Below are 6029 nucleotides of genomic sequence, written 5' to 3'. Positions count from 1 at the left end.
AATATATACAAAGAAAAACATTACAAGGCACATCATCATCAAATTGCTGAACACCAATGATAGAACATCTTAAAAGCAGCCAGAGAAGGTGCCTGGGTGGTGCAATCAGTTAAGTGCCAGACTCTTGGTTTCAGCTTGGGTCATGATCTCAGGGTTGTGGGGTTGAGCCTTGCATCAGGCTCTGTGCTCAGCACGGAGTGTGCTTAAGTTTCTCTCTCCCTTTGCCCCTCTCCCCACCTCTCTCTAAAATAAAAAATAAATAAATCTTTTAAAAAAACAGCAGCCAGAGAAAAAGAACACATTATATGGAAAGAAAGAATTAAAACACATTTCTTATCAGAAACTATGAAAGTGAGAAAAATATGAAGGGTATCTTTAAAGCACTGGGAAAAAATTGTCAATCCAGAATTACTTAGCCAGCAAAAACATCTTTCAAAACTGAAGTCAAAATAAAGACTTTTTCAGAAAAACAAAAGCTAAGAGAATTTGTCACCAACACAAAGAAGACATTTTTTATATAACACATGAGGCAAAAGAGAAAACAAAAGGGAAATTAGAAAATACTTTGAAATGAATGAAAATGAAAATGTATGCAATGATGTGAATGGAACTAGAGGGTTATGCTAACTGAAATAAGTCAGTTAGAGAAAGACAACTATCATATGATCTCACTCATATGTGGAACTTAAGAAACAAAAGAAATGAACATAGAGGAAGGAAAAGAGAAATAGAGTAAGATAAAAACACAGAGGAAGTCAAACCATTAAAGACTCTTAATTATAGGACACTAACTGAGGGTTGCTGGAGGGGAGGTGAGGATGAGGTAACTGGGTGATGAGCATTAAGGAGGTCACTTGATATAATGAGCACTGGGTATTATATGCAACTGATGAAACACTAAATTCTATCCCTGAAACTAATAACATACTCTATGTTAAATAAATTGAATTTAAATTATAAAAAATTTTTAAATGAAAATGTAACATGTAAATGTAGATGCTATTGAAGCAGTACTTAGAGGAAAATTTATGACATTAATGCTTTCACTACAAAACAATTAACATCTAAGATTAATTATTTAAGCTTCTAACTAAAGAATAGAAAAAGAGGGCAAATTACACCCAAAGAAAGCAGAAGAAAAAAATAATAGGGGTACCTGGGTGGCTCAGTGGCTCAGGTCATGGTCTCAGGGTCCAGGGATCAAGACCTGCATCAGACTCTCTGCTCAGCAGGGAGCCTGTTTCCCTTTCTCTCTCTGCCTGCCTCTCTGCCTACTTGTGATCTGTCAAATAAATAAATAAAATCTTAGAAAAAAAAGAAAAAAATAATAATAGGAGCAAAAGTTAATGAAATAGAAAACATAAAAAAATAGAGAGAAATCAATGAATCCAAATGCCATTTCTTTGTAAAGGGCAAAAAAAAAAAAAAAATGATAAAGAAAAAAAGGAGAGAAAAAGAAAATTAAAAAATTTGGCTTAGAAGAGAGGAGGTTACTATATATCTTACAAACATTAAAGGATAATATAAGAATATTGTGAGCAATTTTATGCAAATAAATTTGACAAATTAGATGAACAGAGAAATTCTTTATAAGGTACAAACCACCAAAACTTACTCAAGAAGAAACAGATAACCTGAAAAGATCTATACCTACTTTTTTTTTCCTCTTACAGTCTTTATTTATTCCAGGTTTATTGAGATATAATTGACATATAACATTGTCTATATTTAAGGTGTACAATGTGATGACTTGATATATGAATGTATTGCAAAATGGTGTACCATGATAAGGTTATTTAACACTTCTGTCTCTTCACATAGTTACCTTTGTGTGTGTGTGATAAGAATATTTTAAGATCTACTCTTTTATTTATTTATTTCTAAGGATTTTATTTATTTATTTGACAGAGAGATCACAAGTAGGCAGAGAAGCAGGCAGAGAGAGAGGAGGAAGCAGGCCCCCTGCTGAGCAGAGAGCCCATGCGATGAGGGTCTCGATCCCAGAACTCTGGGATCATGACCTGAGCCAAAGGCAGAGGCTTTAACGCACTGAGCCACCCAGGCACCCCGTACTAATGCCTTTTGAAGAGAAGTTTTTAACTCTGATGAAATCCAGTCTATCACTTTGTTATTTTGTGAATCAAGCCTTTGGTATCATACATAAGAAATCTTTGCCCCAAGAGCAAAGATTTTTTCATATGCTTTCTTCAAGAAGGATAATAATTTCAGATTTTACTGTCCATTTTCTTTTTTTTAAGATTTTTTTATTTATTTGACAGAGAGAGACACAGTGAGAGAGGGAACACAAGCAGGGGGAGTGGGAAAGGGAGAAGCAGGCTTCTGAGCAGAAAGCCCTATGTGGGGTTCAATCCCAGGATCCTGGGACCATGACTCAAGATGAGGGCAGATGCCCAACCACTGAGCCACACAGGCACCCCATTTTTATTTCTTTATTTTCTTTATTTCTGGTTAACTAGGCTCTGAATAAGAAATCAGAAGCCCAAGTCTTTTTTGCCATGTTCTGAAAAAGTAATGGTAGAAAATAGATGTTAATATAAGGAATCAACAGAATCATTTTGGAATGGGTCAGGAGAGTGGTATAGTCTAAGGAAAAGAGTTCCAAAACAAAAATGTTCCCTGAAAATTCTAGCAAATCTAGATGTAAATAACAAAAATACTTGTATGTAAATATAAAAATATTTGTATAAAAATAAAATATATAATTCTTAATGTAAATAACAAATTCTTAATGTAAATAACAAAAATATTTGTATAGAAGTCTAGTTGCAGTGACTTTCATGGAGATCTAAAAATGAGCAGTGAATCCCCTCAATGTTAAACTGACATCTGCCAGAGACTAAACATGATAAAAGTTCAAGCAACTCTAGAGTGCAAATGTGGACCCATAGAAATGTAGAGTTGGAAGGCACTTTAGAATTCTTCTGCATTTAAGTTTTATTAACTCCATTTTAAGATAAATAAATGAACTGTACAACTACTCTCTTTGAAGCTGAGACTGAACCCTTAAGTCCTCCAAGAAGGAGGATGTGGTTGGAAATGTCCTCTGGATTTCTCACTTAGAATATTATTTAATAAACATTGAATGTTACTTTGTGCAGGCATTGTATATAGGCAATAAAAATGTAAGGGAGATCCTGTCTAGGGTTAGGGAAAATGGGAATATGCAGGAGCTTTGGGAAATAACAACTTTTTGTTTGTTTGTTTTGTTCATACCACATTTTATTTATCCATTCATTAATCACCACTTGGGTTGCTTCCACATTTTAACTATTGTGAATAATGTTGCTATAAACATAGATGCAGGGCACCTGGGTGGCTCAATGGGCTAAGCCTCTGCCTTTGGCTTAGGTCATGATCTCAGCATCCTAGGATTGAGTCCCATATCAGGCTCTCTGCTGAGCCTGCTTCCCCCTCTCTCTCTGCCTGCCTCTCTGCTTACTTGTGATTTCTCTCTCTCTGTGTCAAATAGACAAATAAAATCTTAAAAAAAAAAACAAAAAAACATGGATGCACAAATATCTCTTCAAGTGCCGGATCTCAATTCTTTTGTGTACATACCCAGAAGTGAAGTTGCTGGAGCATAGAACAGCTCTATTTTTAACTTTTTGAGGAATCACCGTACTGTTTCCCACAGTGGCTGTACCATTTATATCCCCACCAACAGAGCACAAGGGTAGCAAATTCTCTATAGGAAATAACAGCTTTTAAGAGGTGGGCAGAAAAAGTAAGAACCAGCAAAGACATTTGGAAGTGTGGCCCGTGAGACAGAAGCAGACCACGGTGAATATGGGTTGGCTGGCCCGCACCTTAGCTCCTTTTCCCCTTTACTCTTCCACCAGTAGCAGTGACTGGAGGAGAAGGATTTTCATATATCCTGGAGGTAGATGATGCCTGAAGTGGAGAAAACAGTGAATGTTTGAGGCTTGAGCCAGATCACTACCCTTAGAAGCACCATTTCCCTGATCCTAACCTCTTCAGGAGGAGCACAAACCAATATCTAGGCTTTTCTTCCTTTCTCTTGGGTAGACATTATTAGCCAAGGCAGCTGGTGATCCCAAGGAATGAATACGAGCACAGGGAGAAAACTTCTGAAACATCTGAGGAGCAATATAACTACTAAAGAAAAATTATCATAAAAACTACTTTTATCAGAGAAAGTCAAACTAAGGGATCAATGAGGAAAATAATTTAAAATAACCTTCATAAAAAGCTTCATAAAAAGCTTTCAGAGAAGAAAGGAAGAATTTTGGAAGCAAAATGCACAGATAAACATTTGTGAGTTGGATTGAGTTAAGAACAGAACAGTATAGCTGGAGAATTACTTCATGAACTGGAAGACCAGATTAAGGAAGGGATTATGTACTGGAAAACAAGACAGGAAACTGAAGATATACAGATAGTAGAAATACAAATATTTTTCTAATGGAAATTCCAAATTAATAATTAAAAAAAGACTAATGAAAGATGGAGGAATTATTGTTGAGAACTTTCCAGAAATCCCAGAAAGAATAAAATACATAAAATGAAATCCAAATGTGAAATTCAAGGTCACATATTTCTGTAAAATTTTTCTTCCATGCCTACTTGTTTCATGGAATGGTCTACACAGAATTAATAAAATTCTTAATTTAAATTTAATTAAAATTCTTGCAACCAGATATTCCCAATTCCTCTCTTCCATTCATTGTGCTATTGTTGTCATACATTTTACTTTTACATATGCTATAAACATACAAGACTTTACACTATTTTTGCTTTAACAGTTATCTTTTAGAGTAATTAAAATAAGAAAATACATTTTATCTGCATTTATCCATATGCATCATCATTGCTTTGTGTAAATCCAAGTTTCAATCCAATATTGTAGTTTATCCTCTTGAAGAACTCCCTTTAACATTTCCTGTGGAATAGGTCTGAGGGCAATCAATCCTGTTTTTGTTTGTCTAAAGAAGTCTTTATTTCTCCTTAATTTTTGAAAGATATTATTGCTTGGTATAGGTTTCTAGGTTGACAGTATTTTCCCCCCAGTATATAATAGATATACTCTATTGTCTTCTGGCTTGCCTGTTTTTTAACAAGAGGTTTGCTGTAATTTGTATCTTTTGTCTTCATGTCTTTCCCTCCTCTCCCTTGTGGTTGCCTTCAAGGTGTTTTCTTTATTCTTTGTTTTTATCAATTTGGATAGGATATGTCAATATGTGTTTGATGGTCGTTGTGGTGTGTGTGTTTTGATTTTCTTGATTAGTGTTCTCTCAGTTTCATGGATATTCAATTTGGTGTCTGCCATTGATTTTGGAAAATTCTTAATTATCCTTTGCCTTCCGCTGCTATACTCTCTTCTCTTTCTGGGGTTCCAATTATGCAGATGTTAGACTGTTTGATATCTCACAGCCCTTGTATTTTCTGTCCTGTTACACTTCAGTTTTATTTCTCTTTCTGTTTCAGTTTGGGTAATTTCTATTGATTATCTACAGGATCACAAAGTCTTTCCTCAATGATGTCAAGTCTACTTATGAGCATACTGAAGCATTCTTTATGTCTGTTATTGTGGTTTTTCTCCTACCATTTTCCATTTGAGTCCTATTGCTAAAGTTGCCCATCTGATATTACATGTTTTCCACCTTTTCTACTAGAAACTTTATTTTTATTTTCTATTTCTTTTAAGTAGGTTTCACACACTCAGTGTTGAGCCCAATGCAGGGCTTAAACTCACAACACTGAGATCAAGAGTTGAGCTGAGATCAAGCGTCAGAGGCTCAACCAACTGAGCCACTCAGACATCCCTCCCTCAGAAACTTTAAACATTAATCATAGTTATTTAAATTCACTGTCAGGTAGCTCCAACATCTGTGTCATATCTAAATCTAGTTCTGATGATTGCTTTGTCTCTTGGGAATGTGTTTTCTATTGCCTTTTTGTATGACATAGTATTTGGCTGAAAGCCACATTTTTTTTTTTTCTTTTCCTTTTTTAAGATTTTATTTTTAAGTAATCTCGATATCCATTGA

The sequence above is a fragment of the Meles meles genome, chromosome 7 (assembly GCF_922984935.1).
Source record: "Meles meles chromosome 7, mMelMel3.1 paternal haplotype, whole genome shotgun sequence".
NCBI classification, from domain to species: Eukaryota; Metazoa; Chordata; class Mammalia; order Carnivora; family Mustelidae; genus Meles; species Meles meles.
This window is presented reverse-complemented; position numbering follows the sequence as displayed.